The sequence below is a fragment of the Plectrocnemia conspersa genome, unplaced genomic scaffold (genome assembly GCF_051122295.1).
Source record: "Plectrocnemia conspersa isolate PC_06_02 unplaced genomic scaffold, ASM5112229v1 ptg000013l, whole genome shotgun sequence".
NCBI lineage: Eukaryota > Metazoa > Arthropoda > Insecta > Trichoptera > Polycentropodidae > Plectrocnemia > Plectrocnemia conspersa.
Genome location: NW_028277177.1, coordinates 7,805,011 through 7,821,860, shown reverse-complemented (window position 1 = coordinate 7,821,860; position 16,850 = coordinate 7,805,011). Strand labels below are relative to the sequence as shown.

At 32.9% G+C, this 16,850-nt stretch overlaps 1 protein-coding gene across 3 annotated transcripts in view; it reads right to left on the bottom strand.

Moving 5' to 3' along the window:
* Axn (protein axin) overlaps positions 1 to 16,850 on the bottom strand; it is a 115,338-nt gene that overhangs the window by 76,242 nt on the left and 22,246 nt on the right. The window lies entirely within an intron of this gene.

Below are 16,850 nucleotides of genomic sequence, written 5' to 3'. Positions count from 1 at the left end.
CCAATTTTGACACACTAGAGTTCGTTCGATCTCGACCCAAAAGAGGAACAGCTGATCCGCAACAGACGAGATCGAAAAAGCATCCGCTTCCCTCTTCACGTTAATCTTGGTCCAGCTCGACTGCATCTTTCTGACGCAGACACGGATACTATGCATATACGTTTACATATTTTTTTAGATATTTTCTATAAGCATAAGTAGCTCATTATTAGAGAACTTTCAATACCTAATACGTACGACCTAGCTCGTTTTTAATTAATCATCACAATATTCATCCGTGACATTAGAAAAATCTAAGTAAACCTAATCAGTGATGATCGATCAGAACTATAATGATATATTAATCACTAATTATAATATCTCAGACACGATACATTTAAAAAAACTAAGGTCTTTATTGGATTTGAACCCAGATTTTTCGGGTCCATATTCAAAGACTTATATCACTCGTCTATTATACAATTTTACGTAAACGTGACTATTTTTTTTGCAAACCAAAATAACTAATTACATAAAAAAAAACATCACTGACATATTAGATTTAAAATCATATTATTATTTTATTTATTGTATATCTTCCGTTGCAACATTATAACATGGTACATACAAGCAACAACTACTAAGTAAGTAGTGAGACACCAGACTGAAATCAAAATCTGTAAATCAGTGACATATATTTTATTAATTATAAACTATTACAGTCTATAGATGTGACTATGCATGACCTAGCCTAATTTTGTATTTCAGTTATTAATTTGTGAGATTAGGAAAATCAATCTGTAATGATCGATGATAATTATAATTATATAATAATTACTACTTCCTATTTTCCAGAGGGATATAAATTTAAAAACATCGGTGTTTATATAGAATTTGAACTCAGGACTTTCAGGTATTATTCACCGTTGAATACCACTGTTACAATAGTTTTGATTATTTTATTTTTAGTTGTTAACGCACTGTTTCTATAAAATATCGGTCTAAGGGTCGCTATGGCAGCAAGCCATTTGGAACGAAGTATCAAAAATTTTGTACAAGAAAAAGTCAGATAAAAATACTTTTTCATTGGCCTGTAAATTTGCAGCTGTGTTTTAAATGGCCCTAGCACTTGCAACATGTACTTAAGTGCAGTAGTATAAAATTCCGCGTTACGAATCTTTATTTAAGCAAAAGCCCTTTAGGAAATAATTCTCAAAAAATATTTAATAAATAGTAGTATATCACCCAGAAATAGAAATCGCCACAAACTTTTAAAAACGTAAAACTATGACGCAACATATGATTATACAAACACGTAACTAAAGTTCGTTAATATCAACATATAAAATATGTATATATAATCCACAGTAGTGCAGTAGCCTCATAAAGCTTAGTAATTTCAGGCAATTAGCAACTACTAATCGAGCTTCTGTTCCAGTACGCTGTACATACAGACAAACAGGTGTAGTTTTGTATGTCCACAGATGTAGAATAAGCCCGTTCACCATTTTCAAAAACTCCTAGAAGCAATTGTATAACAAAAAAATAGTAAAATACGCCGCTAATGTACAGATGCCGCTATCAAGGACTGCCCCTGACGACTTGCTATACCACCATTAATCAGGACTCTTTCGCATTCAATACGCCTGACACTGACATTTGATGTTTCATATGTATATATTGGTATACATAACTTAAACATCTAGGTATGTATTATATGTACATACATACATAATAAATCATCAAAGCGTCAAATTAACTCCTAAACCCGACAAATTTTATATACAGAGTATGGTGATGCATGTCTGTCACTCCAACAAGTGTACAAGTGGGTTAACAAGTTTATTATGCACGAGATTTATGCAACAGACTTTTTTCAATAAAATGCGGCACAACGAATAGTGACATCAGAGTTCATTTCAATGGCAAAATATTCGCAAAATAAATACCACATCAGATATGTGGTAAGAGTGACTGGATTCACTATCATTATTCGGAAGCTAATAAAGTCGGCAAGCATGGACCATAATCTCTTCACATCTAAGTTTCTTAAGTGAATATTTTTTTGTACCACAGAAGAACATATTTCTAATGGAATGAAGTTGAATTGATGTATAAACCATATTTTATATATATAAATAATTACCTATTAAATTAAATTACATTAATTAATATGTATGTCTTTCGCTTTCACCACAAAAACCCTATAAAGCTTTTGATTTTTGTTTTTATAATATTATCATACGAGACATTGTTATTAAAAGAGCGCGCACGAAAGTCTCTTTACTTTCAAATATATTCAATTAAAATTAATTAAATCTTCTAGGGGGTAGGACGTTTCTTTGTTGTCAAAAGATATCGTCAATCGATGGCGAAAGGTTTCAATAATAACACTAAAAGGCACTTTGGCAGCAGCGTTATGGGAGTCATATCTAATTACGGAACTTTGCTGACAGTGAGCGGAGCAAATAACGTTTGAGATTCTCAATCTCAAAGTAAAGTCTGGCGAAATAGAGTAAACAATGGCTTTCTGTTGACACACCGTAGGCAAAAGCAAAAAATACATACAACAATATAAAACAATAATAGAAACTTAGGTACGATTTAAAACTGGTATGGTAAACAAGACGATGGAGCTCTTACTCGAATTTAGTCAGGAATTATTTCCCGGATAGATCGCGACTACTTTTGTGAATAAAAAGTTAGACTAGAACTACTATTTATAAATATAAATCATCGGATGAAATATAATAACAACGTACCTGAATTAATAAGAGCACAATAAAAGCAATTTATGTCCACGGCTATACTTACAAAGAAATCAATTTTCTAACGGTGAAAGGCTTCATCGGATTATTATTGTGTTCATAAAGAATCTACACACGTATGATATCCATAATGCTTACGACGTGAGATTGTCTTTCATCGGCATAAAGAAAACGCTAGATAAGAGTATTTCAGATATAACAATGAGGTTTAAGAACGATATTGTGATGGACTTTGCGAGAGTTTATGCTTCAGCGCAGATTGGGGGGTAGAAGATGGATGTTTTATATGTATATGTATGTATAGAAAAAAATCATTTTCTTACAGCGGTTCCATTAAGAATCGCATCGGAAAAAAAGTATGCATAACAACGGAACGAAAAAGAATGGCGCAATTTCATAGACGGTCCAAAGTGAAGATGCGGCTGCATCACATTTATTTACGATTCAATCTTGGGATGCGAGCATTTGCATTCGCTGCGTTCGCCACTACCGCAAGAGTTACGATTCGGCGACGGAATACTTCCGTGAGGTATGTTTTAAATATATTTACAATAAAATGTTTAAAGCAAAAGTTATTTATATATGAGAGAGCAAAGTATACATACTTACGAGATTGCAAATTTTCGCAACCTAGAATAGATAGGAAGCAGCATAATTATTTTTGCGAGGTTATGTGATCTGTCATTAGAATTTCTGCAAAGTTTATTTTATGTCAATGTGATAATTCGTGACTTTCGAAAAAAAAATCTAAGGTAAAGTGTGCGTCGACAGGCGGAAGGTTAATTCAAACATGCTAGGGAAAGCATTGAAGATTCTCTTCGCATTGGAGGTTCTGAAACTGCTACCTTTGAAGAAAATATCAAATTGATTCACGATAAGGTCGTGAAAGAAGGCTATGGGCATATGCAATGAATACCTTCAAAGTATATTAAACAATAGTTAAGAACGCTAAAATAATGTATGCAATAGTTTCTGTTTTCTGACGGTCGTGTTCGTTTCTGAAATTATTGTTACTTTGGAAGAGTAATGTGGGAATTATTATTAAAAAAAATTGTAGGTATAATCTGAGATTATTACATAAAAAAAACACGAATTACGAAAATACTCAAGATTTATTAAAATGAGAGTTTCCCAGTATTCTTTATATCTTTAATGCATACTTACTGAAAATGACATATATAAAGATTGCAAGCGCAACTGACATAAATATAGTTTCGAGATATACAGACGGTTTTTGATAATAATATTGTAATTAATTAAAAAATATAACCAAATCATTCCGTAATGTTTTTATCGTAAACAACAAAATCTACCATGGAGGTGGAGATGGATATAAATACTGGAACACGGGTAACAAGAACCCCTCAGGTGAGAATTTCTCTGAGACTTTCTCATAAACACTTAAATTGCTATTTAAGAGGCGGTTGATTTGACTTCAGCCCAGCGGAGACCACAGAAGCCGCCGCTTCTCTCTTCGTATCCACTGTTTGGCGTCCGTAATCCAGAGTTCAACCCGCACAGGAATTGCCTGGAGCCTACGGACGCACCAAAGGACAACGCTGTTTAATTATTGTGCAACATATGTATATAATATTTAATACTAAACTTTGGACAGGACATTTTATTTTCAATGTTTGGTAAAGCTATTTGAAAAATTCGAGTATTTTATTAAAATAATATTTAGTTCAAAAAAATTCATTCACAGATTCAATCAAACTGAACAACATGTATTACTCCTGAAGTCTACTTTTAAAATACATTAATGGCAAGAATATATTCTTTGTATATTTTAAATTATAATTTGTGTCCAAAAAAATAGTGTTTTTAATAATTTTTTATACTGCTTTCGAGCAATGCGAGTGTATTAATTAATATATAATACATATTACCACTTTAAGATCTTTATTTGTATTATATAATAATAATAAAAATATCTTAAAATTTATAAATTAGGATAACTTTACATTTAAAAATAATATTCGGATTCCATAATTTACTTTTTTTTCCATAACAGTTATATAATTTGATAAACTAAATAAAAATGCATGATAAAATCATGTCTGAAACAATACCATTATAAATATGTATGAATTTACTTTCACATACTAATTATTAATACAATCTGAATAGATAGAAAGCATGTTGTATTTAGTCATGTTGCTTTTATTTTATATAATGAATACAAGATATTTCTCGTACCTTCAAGGATCGTGTTTGCAATTGGTACGATCCAAAGCCTTTCTAAATTCTATAGAACGAATATGTTGCATCAGAGCAATTCATGTATTCGTTTATATGAAATAAATGTAAATCAAAGTTTAGTTTTAAAAGGTATATGTTTTAGGGAAATTATTGCAAGTTCTGATTAAATAAATAAAAAAATGTAATCGCTGAAATATCCTCCATCACTTGAACGGAAAGAGCGTGAATTCTTTTCGCAACCGTCTGCTGGATGAAAACCAAATTTATTATCTCCGTAGCACAAACCGCATTCGGCTGCGCGAGATGTGCGCTTTCAAATCAATTCAATAAAAACCGACGCCGAACGCTAAGAAAAATCCCTTAAATCGCGAAAACCCATTCCGCATTCAATCGGGTAGTCAAATTGAGCATAAATACATATTCTAGTCCCGATTCGGGCCAGTACTGAGCTACAGAGTCGATGCAGTTGAATGGAAATTTCCATGCACTATGGAATCTATCAACACAAGTGGAATGAATACTCGTTTAAAAGTCTTAGAAACACACTAATTAATGACAAGGACCCTTATAAATAACTAGTACAAAGCGAGAAAGCAGCCGCTTCCCTCTTCACGTCAACCCTTGCCCAGTTTCAACATCCAAAATACAGAGTTCAACCCTATATTTGGATACGACTGGATTCTATAGACACAGGAAAGATTATTTATTGTTATTACATAAAGTATTATCACTTTTTTATAATGCAAAACTATTCAGGAGCAACATAAATATTTAAATTTAATAAATTACATTATTAATAGGATATTGTAGGTATATTGGTTAGTTATTACAAAAATTATAATTCAAAATAGAACATATATACAGCATTTTAATTATTTGGATAATTTCAATTTCTTGTGCAGAAAACATTATAAGGTAATTTTACAGCTATAAACCTGTTTTTTTATATCTCAAACGAGATGAAATTCAGCAAGTTATATCAAAACTAGAAATTTATATATAGCTGCAATAAGTAGCTTTAAAATAAAACAATACATTTCAAAGTTTATGATATAATATTACATATGTACGCGATGAAAACTATTACTACAATTCGCGAGTATTATGACAGTCTGTCAATATGAATATTGAGAACACAGAATTTAATAATTTAATGTCTTCGAACTTTATATTTCATATATGAAGCAATGCAATATAATATATTGCATTGCGCTAGATATGAATCTATATATATTATATAAACATAATTTTAATTACAAAAGAAAAACATATTATTTTATGTTCATAAATTAATGAAGTAAGAAAATCATTGTCATCTTATTTCCCATGTACATATTAAAATCACGTCTGACGTTGCATTTCGATACATAAGTCTACTTACTAAGTGTCATTTCTCCGTAAATATTTATCGCTGCATCAATTTAAAATGAATAAACTTTTTGATCTGATATGTGCATCATATATAAAGAAACTATTTTTAAAAGTAAACTTTTTGGCTGTGACCTTTCGCTTCGCCAAGGGGAGAGAGGCGACTATTCTCTCGTAATTCGCTATTTGAGGACGAGGATGCAGAGGGTGGACTAAAAAGGTAATCCAATCTGAACTAAAAACTGAATCGGAAACTTTACCAGACTCGTTTATGGGACTTCCTCGCTCGAGTTGTACCGAGGCGAAACCAAACGAACATCGAGGCACAAAAAAAAATAATCGGCAAAGAGCTAAATTCAAGACTTCGGGACGCACCTCCGGATAACGTCGAGATTATTATACAAAAGTTTGAGAAATTCTACGAATCTATAAATCACATTATTTAGTTGTGGGTAATATAAGAAAGTTTCTTGTGAAATTTCCATCACCCAATCAAACCGTAGTTCGCGAATGAAAGCAAAGTTTTCGCTTTATGGTTACATGTGTAAAGTAAGTGGTTTTGGTACATATGTAAATATCATACATATATGCGAGTTTACGGTGTAGACAACATGCTGGGATAAACCTCTTCGTTTTATCTGCAAAGACAATGCGAAACCGACAAAGGAAACCAACAGCCTCTCGCTAAGATCTTGAAATTAAATCACATTAACGCTTCATTCAAATTGAGGCGTTCGAAGGGATTGTATGACACAATGAGCTATATTAATGGTGTCATTTCGTTCGTGAATATCGAATAAACCTAATAACAACGATTCTATTAACATTTTAGGTACACCGATCAATTGAGAATAAACTGAATAATCAAAACAAATACTTCATTTTTTTAAATAGATATAAAAGCATAATTATTATTATTAAGTCTTTCTAAATTAAAGGGGTAGCTAAACTTTTAGGCCCCGCGGTCTACCTTGAACTAATCTTCAGTATGTGGCGTCCATTATAAGTCGACAAAATGATAAAATATCAGTAACTCAATACTATTAAAGAATTCTCAAAAGATCATTTATTTTTTGTATGGCCGAATGGACCGAAAGATCTAACCAACATTTATCTTAATACCTAAAATGTTTGACCTATTCCTGGTTATACTAGGGATATTTCACATTTAATTTATAAGGCAATTCTAATAGTCATACAGTTGTTTTTATAAATAAAAACACCCGCAAAACCACTAAATTGGTTTCTTTCTAATTACTAATTCACATAACCACAAAATGAAACATTTGTAATTCTTTTATAATTATGATAAATATGCTATATGCTTCATCAGATTACCGGTAAATTCATTAAAAAAGATTAATAAATAGAAATAAAATATATAATTTTTTTTATTAATTTATTCTGCTTTTAACACTATTTATTGAGTTTTCTAAGACAAAACCAATTGTTGTGAAAGCTACCCTGATTCATAAATAGGGTATTATTTTAAACAGTCGAGGTGTTAATTAAAGAATTACATAATTACAGAGTGCTCTCTGCGCAGACTAAATTATTTGAAATGATTTTACACTGTTAGCAAATCTTGGCGGACCAACAAAATAGTTTTTATTATAACCGAGTTGAAACTCATAAAACATAATATAGCTTAACTGAGATTATTTTATCTCCACTGCCATTTTTGATTTAGGGTTGAAAATATATTAAAACAAAAAATATTCCGTTACTATGAAAATAGCATCATTTATACGACTATTGTTAACAAACACAGAAAAAATAATAAAATTATCGTTAATTTATAAATTTTTTTGCAAATGTAAGAAAAAAACGAAAAGACTTATGGGACAACTTGATATTCGTAAAGTTGCGAATAATCGAAAAATTCAATTCGAAAATGAATATTTTATAGGTATACACACATATTTTTATGTTAACAATAAAAAGTATCAAGACTGTTGATATTTTTTTTTACAATAAGAACCAAATTCCGGTTTAATTATTTATGCTGCAGAAAATACTCATTTAGAAGGCTTTATTGTTAACAAAATGTTGCAACACCTACAAATCGATATGAGCATAAAAATATATAGAATTTATGCAATTACATCAATAAAAAACGCGCGCATAAACTTTAACACAATTAATCTAGAAACTGTCGTGATGAAAATTAAACATAATAACATAATAATAATAATTGTTGCAGGGTATAGTTATCCAGGATGTAAATTAACCTGTAATGATTCGGTTATTTTAACCGGAGATCTCAATGCCAGACACGTGCATTGGAATTGTTCCGGTGACACTTTTTAACTACTTGCACGCCACATATACGATTTTAAACTATCAAATTTTCTATATGTAGTAGTAATATATATATTTACATACTTGTATTTATTTAGATCCGAAATATAAATGTTACAGTGAATGTGTATTTTTTGCGAAAGTTATATTTTTACAAATAATGTCCCAATATATTTTCACTAGTAGATATATTTCTACTAGCGAAAATATAATTTAACTGGTAGGCGCTAATATGCCGCTCTAAAATGTCTATGAAACGCATTTGCTGTTCAAACCTAAACCTAACTTAATGAAAGTTCTAAAACTAATTATAGTTTTAGAACTTTTATTAAAAGAAGTCTAAAATACAAACTAAGCTAACTCATCTCTCAGGTGGAAATATGCGGAAGAATATGTATAGACAGTCATCGCATCTCACATATAATTAATTCATAATTTATCTGCATTTCGATATTACACTATGTTTTAAAATTATGATAGCTATTCTAACCGATATTACTATGGACTTCTAATATATTAAGAAGGCTGATCAAAGTATATTCAAACCGAATTTTGGTCAATAGGAGAGCGCAAAAACAATTATCACTTCTCAGAACGCAAAAATTCACGACAAAAGCAATAAAATCGTGTCGGCGACGTCGCTTGGTAACGAGCGTTCCCAGTTCGATTCTCATTCGTAATATTGTTATTAAAAATCTTAAGTGCTTGATAATTGAGCGTTTTCACCGCGATGACACGATTTTATTGCTTTTGACCTGGACTGGAAATTCACTAGATGGCAACACTGAGCAGCAAAGAAAACACTACTAATTAACAGGTAAATATTATGAGTAGATATTTTTAATAATTTTTAATACTACTTGGCTAATTTTATTTATTCAAGAAATTATATTATGAGGTTAAAAAAATATATAAATGCCATTTTTGTCATGAGGCCCGGAATCATTGTTTTCCCAGGGCCCGGGTTCGCTCTCGGCGGCCCTGGAAATAGACAACACCCAGAAATTGCACAATAGCCACGCAGACTTTTGAAAACAATCTATCACAGCACCAACTCATTCACCACTGATTCGAAGACGACGTACTTCATTTTCAGGCTCTATGACTCTTTTTCATTTGTCACCGCCGCCTGATACCTGATACAGAAAATCTGTTACTATTTTTAGAATCAGTACTCCAAAAGTACAGAAGATCTGTATTATGCCTTAGCAATCGTTGGCAGAAAATATAGCCACTTTGAACGATCCATAAAATCTAAAAGATTATACCAATAAAAAACAGCCTCCCGAACGTTTAATCACTCGCTTCCTCACTGAAAAAAAGAAGCATTTAGCGAAAGAGCAATGCAATTCTGGGCGCGCACAGAGCTTTTCCGCACCGCACCGGGGCAGAGTCGAGTCTCTTGCCGTTTGTGTGTGGGAAAGCACGAAATTGAATATGATGATGAGTCGACTAATAATCGTAGTGAATCAAAGCGGGGAAACAATACAAAGCGCTCAAAGCCGAGGGGCTGAAGGGGTGTGGGCGGGGGCTGGATAGGAAAGTGAGGCACCGCCCCGCGAGGCTTTGACGCGGTCGCGCAAGCCACAGGGGGAGACACATCACAAACCAAAGATCAAAGGCGCAAAAACTGTCGGCGCTCCGGGACGCGGCCCGGAGACGGACAGACGCCGGCGACGCCGAGCGACAGGGACGCACAGAGAGAGCGTCGTCTTCTTGCCGGCGCGGGGCCGGGGCGGCACAAGGCAAATTTTAATAATTGTCAAAGCGGCGGCGCCGATCAAACAAAGACGGAGTACGTACTCTCTCTCTGTGTCGCTTTGAAGGGGCGGCGGGCCTCCTCTCCTCGCCGTCGTCGCGCGCCCCGATCCGATGGAAATCTGCACAGATGACCTCGGTGAAAAGTGCTCAAAATTAATAAAAAAAGAATAATACGCATTATGGACAATACAAAAAGCATATTTATCAAGTTGAACGTCATGGGTTCGAATCCCACGATTTGGATTATCGATTTTTATATTGACAATTTCGATCAATTATTGCAGATTAGGTTTATCAAGGCATAACAAGGACGGAATAGCGTAGTCTGTTACGTCTCAGACTAGTAACTCTGAGGTTGCGGGTTCGAGCCCCGGGAGCGGCATATGATTTTTTGTTATAAAAATGCACTATTATTAAAAGAAACCGGCCTCAGCTGCAGTGACATCTATTGGTTATAAATTGTATAGCATATAATAATTATAATTAATAATATACATGACAGCGATTCCCAGACTTTCAGTAAGTATTCATTATGTCTGATTGACTTACTCAGTTGGTACAGATTTTCCCGTTAAAACGCATTGGGCTTACGCCTGTCAGGGTAAAATGGAAGATTTAATAAAAATAAATAAAATAAATCATGGACAGATATCGGGGTAATTAATTTAAGCCATAATATCCCAAAAAGCTCAAGAACTTTGTCACCTTAAATTCATAAACCGTAGATAAGCTGTACAGTTTCTAGCTCCTAATCCACAATCTTTTTATTTTCAAGCATAGCGCAGTCGCTTCTGTTAATTGTCTCTTCTCAAAAGAGGTATTTTGCAGCTACGCATCTTTTCATGAATATGCTGTTCAAATTACTTATATGTATAGCGCTTCGTGCAAACGTTTCCACTCTTGCTTATAGCAAATCTTTTACTTAAGAAAACAGTAGACATAAACACAAGATCTCGCGCCTATGCTATTGCACCGGGCCCTAGTATTTCCAACAAACGGTTCTGAAGCAAAATTGAATTGCGGCAGATTCACCGCTCTGTCATATTTAATTCGTGCCGTGTCGTCTCGTTTCTATTTTTTTAAGCTTTTACGGTGCTATCAGCCATATTAAAACGGTGGCCGCAAAGGCTTCGGCGAAAGAGGCCAAAGGTTTTCTCCGCACAAAGGCCGCAGTTTAAATGTTGCCCTTTGCTCTAGCGGCGAACCATCACGGCTAATTACGCCAACCGACTGTTGGCTACCCCGCGACATTCGAAACAAACCACTTTTCCATCGGGACGCAAGCAAACTTTACCCGCGGGATGACGCAAATTGAACGCTGCATACGCTGCCTTTGTGTACAGCCAAAGGTCACGCGACACTGCCCAGTCTTTGCTGTTGCGACGCCATAATACGATTGGCGATGCTAATTGTCGGCCGTTGGGAATTGTAGTCAGTACCTACACTTTTGATTTTGGACAATTTTCGAGGAACCGAAGAGGCTTAATTGACGAAGCACGCTACGAGACCAACGAATGGAATTATTACTATGGCGTTTTGTTGGGTACGAAGCGACAAAAAGGCGATTATGGGACAATGGTGTTACGCTTGCCGAACATATAGGTCTCAAGCCAGAGAAATTGGGCAAAAAAAATCAACCACTCAATAACCTAATAGTAATAAAAACCAAAATATTCTAAGAAATGTTCAAAAACCAATATCAATATTTGCTATCCCACGTAAGATAAATAATTTCACTGTACCTGTCATTATTCATCCAACAACTTTCCGACCCATAAGGTATTTTCATGCCGACTGGTGCAGACCGTGTGCTTCATAAGATTCCCATGTCGTCTGGACGAAGTACCGTTACACGAAATAGCGTGCTTTATCTCTTTCTTCGTTGCGTGCGACACCTCTTCCACTTTTATTTCTAGGGGATCGGCGTCAGATCTGGATTGTTAAATGAATAAATTTGATTAACCTACAATACCACTAACTTCGTTCCATAATTTTGCTACTTATGTATCTGATTTTTTAATTTTGCGCAGAATTTCAACGATCTTTTAAATAAATATAATTATTACAGTCATTATTAAATTTGTTCCTATTATTTGTGTTCTTACTAGGTTTCCAAAAGCAATAAAATATTTGTATTTATTATAAGAAAAGAGAATTATTATATAATAAAAATAAAATGGTGAATATTTCTATAGAAGCGCAGATGTATGGCTGAGAGACAAATAGTAGTGGATTCTAATTAGAATGTAACGGTAAACCGTCGAGCTCGATATGGAATCTTATGATGCAGACCGTACGTGACAATAGACGGATTAAACAGGTTGCAGATCATTCCAAACCTGTTCATATGACAGGTTGCAACTAAGGATTTCAATAATACCGTAAATTTCAATACAGGTATTACCGAGAGAGAAAACAGCCAATATCTGTATTACTGTTATTGACATTATTATTATTATTTTCATTAATTGACCGGAAAAATAATCCGAGTACTGCTAGCATGATTCACCATGTTTATTGTTGTTTCAACTATTGTTTCGATATATTTAATATTTTAATTAAAACACTTACGAAAAAAATATTTCCAAAAATTAGGGGGGGGGGGAAATCATTCCTAGATGCCTCCTAAATGTTTATAACACAGGCCAGAGCACCACTCGGCAATTTATATAAATAAAATATATTACTCATTAAGTTTTGTCAATAACGATTATCTGAAAGAATCTTATGAGAAAGGAGTGCGTAGAAAATTGTAAATCTCTTTGTTTAAAATGCGACTATTTGAGTAAAAATATATCTGAATGGAAATAAAAATGTACAAATAGTAGAAATATTTTCGTGTATGCAATACCTGGTCTGCCATCCCTGTGTTACATAATAAAATTACTGGGAACTGCTAAGTACCATTAGATTTGCCTGAGATAAAGCAAATGTATTCCTTTTTTGTAGACACGTTGCGCATATACAAAAATATCGAATATGTTAAAAAAAAAATTTGCGCCGAAATATCGGCCGGTGTGATTTTGCATAGGTAGGATGGGCCGATATTTCGGCCCTCTTGGATTAAAATGAATAATATTATTCTACCTTGATAAAACTACTTATGTTAATCCTTTACTGCTCTTGCTTTCAAGCAATATAAGCATCGTCGTTTTCGTAGTTTTAAGCTATGGACATATCGATTTCAACAAATAAGATGTACGGATTTAAAAAAATTAAAATATATTTTCGGTATTACCTATTTATGGACAACATAATCAAGAACTCTCCAACATGAATTTACGAGCTCGAAACCAAGAGGGGCCGTCAACTTCCTTCTTCACATCAATCCTAGTCCAGCTCGAGGTCCGAAAGCCGTTTCAGAGACAATTGGATCTTTTAGACGCAAACACATATATGTAAGAGTACTTTACTCATAATTATCATAATTATATATTATTTTGCAAAACTTGCACAGTATCAATTATAAACTAATTACTTTGCGATGTTTAAAAATAGAGACCCCTGACATATTCCCGATAGAGTTTAAGCTTGTAATGTAAAGTAACTATAATATAAATAATTAAGTACCGCTTTAGAATTGTAATATAAATATTCAATACAAGTTCTTATTTGCTATAAGAAAGTATGGTGTTAAAAAATTAATGCTGATATTTTTTATTTACTGCTTTCTCACCTATAAAGATTTTAACAATAAATGTTAATTTTATAAGTTTCGCATTTTATAATTTTAATATGTAGAATAATCTCATGTAGAATGTACATTCCGACTAAGCAAATATTTCAATTGTCTTACATCAACAATTAGTATATCACTGATTAGTAAATTCTATGGGCTCTATGGATGTATTATACCTTTGCTTTCGTGCAATATATATTCAGAATGAAAGTTAATTAGAATATAATAAAATGTTTTTGCTGAATTGACAAAATCTTATTCTTATATCATGTGTTTTTTTTTAAATAACTGTTAAATGCTTATGAAATTCTATTTTGTAAAATCACTAAACGTACTGACAGAAGTTTTATATACATATATATTTTGATCTATCCGTAATAAAGGAAGCTTTCAATATGTTTGGAATGTTCTTTTAAGGGAGTCGATCCCACACGAACATCTACCACTAATTTCACGGCATATATAATATGTATAAAGGTAAACCTTACTATCAGTTAAAGAATATATTTTGAAACTGTGAATATTCAATATCATTTTATAGTAGAGCAATCGATCGTTTATCAATTACATTATTTTAAAATTATATTTTTATTCTCGATGGACGTTGTAAATATTTTAGCATACATTTGCATTCTTAAAACCAACACAAAAATCACATTGATCTTATTGATTTCTATGGCTTTATTTAAATTGGAAACTAAAATGCTTCCTTCATTAATTCAACGCATGAAATTATAATTTTATATATCATAATTCTACAAATATACAAACTCTTATTTGTTCAACAATCCAGAGCAGATTATCATTTAAAAAATGTTTACTTTTATTGCATCACATAATAATAAAAAAAATCCCAATTTTTATAGAAGCAAAGACGATGTTAGATTTTGACAATAAATCTGGAATTTTCCTAAAAAGTTCTATCCTTTTCATGTATAGGATTTATCTCAACTGTCTATCGATTGTGGTAGTATATATAAATGACATCATGAAAAATTATCTAGAAAGAGGCATTTAAAAATGTATACTATTTCGGTATTGTGGTCTACTTTATTTAATGAAAAAAATGTATGAATAAAAAAAGCCGAAACAAATTCCTCTAAACCAGGCGTAACATTAGATTGTGTTTTGAGCATCGAAAAATGCTCAAAAACCGTGTAAGCCTAATTTAATCGTATGCGATTTTATACACCCTCGAACCTATTATATCCATCACAAAGCGTTTTTTTAAACCACTAGGTTTCAGTTTTATTTGTATCTTTAACAAACAACTTTATTTTATACATCTAACGAATACTTTTTGAATTGAATTAACATTTATTTACTTGTGCTTTACAACTGTATAAACACAATCAACAACTAAGTATACTAAAATCAGTACAATATATTTTTATTATTTATAAAATTTTATTACAGCATATAGTCAATATACCGTGAAATTAAAAAATCTAAAAAAAACTAGTATCTGATGATCAATTGGAATTATATTTATTTAAAAATCTCCCAGACATGATAGCAATTAATAAACACTAAAATACGAACCCAGGTCTTTCAGGTATTAGTCACCGACCTTTGTCAATGTATAACTGTTCGATTTAACTTAACTTCTACAGAAAACTACCTATAAATATTGTTACAGATAACACATTCAATAAATTATTAAAAAAAGTGCATTTCTTAAATCAACAATATAATCTCTGTACAAACAAATTCTACACTCATTGATTAACTATAATCATGACATCAGTATTTTTATGTGTGATGTAAGCCGCCGATTATTAACAACACTCAAAAACCAAGATAAGCAAATTATGATTGACACATAGATGTATTCGTAACTAGTACAGTATTGTTGAAAAATACATTTATTTATTTAAATTTAATGAAGAACATCGTGAACGAACAGATTATTTCAATGCATCATGATAGCCAAAAAACAACATAAACATATACAATACAAGTGAGATAAAAAATAATACATAATAAGAAAGAAAAAAATCATGAAAATGAAATGATACGAACCGTACCAGCTCCTCGTGACTGACATTAAACAGATCAATGTGCAATGCCAGCGCATTAAGGAGCCTGATAGCGGCAGCCATAGGCGAATCGTCTAGTGCGGACGTTCTGCCTTTAACGGACATTAAAAGAGGACGCGAACGTGAACCTCGAAGACGTTCCGGAACCCAAAACTGGAATTCCTCGACAATTGTTTGATTGTCGACATCACCCTTCAGTAGTTTAAAGAAATGCTTAGCGACATACTACTTTCTGCGAGAGCACAGTGAATCGTATCTCAACAAGAATGTTGCGAGCCAAAGTGTCATAGAGGATCGTCAAAGTGAAATGCGTTACTTATAACAAAGGCAAAGCATCTTAAAAAAATTATTGCAGACGTCGTTTAAAGATAGAGAGAACCTCCACTTGTTCTCAAATGTGATTCCGAGATCTTTAGTGGAAGTTTCTCTAGCCAAAATGTTCCCACCAAGGCCGTAGGAAGAATCTGATCTCTCACTATAGGGCAGACAATTGACGAAAGCCCATCGACCGCCATATGTTACAAATTGTCTGCGATCGCTCAAATTACTCGAGAATAACCGAGTTAAATCATCCTAGCAACCGAGGTCCGACAATTTTATAGCAATAACCAATGACAAACCTCGTCAAAGACTTGCTCAAAATCCGTATATAATACGTCTACTTAAATTCTCGTATTGAAAGATTTTGTCACCGTTTCGGTGAAAGACAGTGGAACGTGCGTGAATATATCCAACAAAACTTGCCGAAAGTGA